Here is a 337-nt window from a genome sequence, read left to right as displayed (position 1 = left end):
TTGAGCATTTATACACCGAGTACTGTCCTTCCTTCAGCCCAAAGATTAAAAGAATTGGGAGATTTCAACAACTTGGTGCCGTGTGACCCGGATCTTTGGTGTGCTGAGGAGGTGCAGATTTGGCCTGTGGTGAGATCGTGAGGCGAGGCGAACAGAGGGCGGCCTAAAACAGAAAGGTAAGCACAGCCTGTTGTATTATAAATACCAAATGTGCATATTGGGCTTTCCAAATTAATCTGTTTGCTGAGTTACACGTATTTTCACATTAAATTTGTCGGTGTCTGGTTTTTGGCGCAAGATACTAACAACATAAGTTGAGGCTGAATTCCAGTGTGTT

The sequence above is a fragment of the Aulonocara sp. 'chitande type north' Nkhata Bay genome, linkage group LG9 (assembly GCF_057382095.1).
Source record: "Aulonocara sp. 'chitande type north' Nkhata Bay isolate Kocher_YH1m ecotype deep benthic linkage group LG9, A_spYH_male_GT1.1, whole genome shotgun sequence".
NCBI lineage: Eukaryota > Metazoa > Chordata > Actinopteri > Cichliformes > Cichlidae > Aulonocara > Aulonocara sp. 'chitande type north' Nkhata Bay.
The sequence above is the reverse complement of the archived record's forward strand: the minus strand, read 5'-3'. Positions refer to the sequence as shown.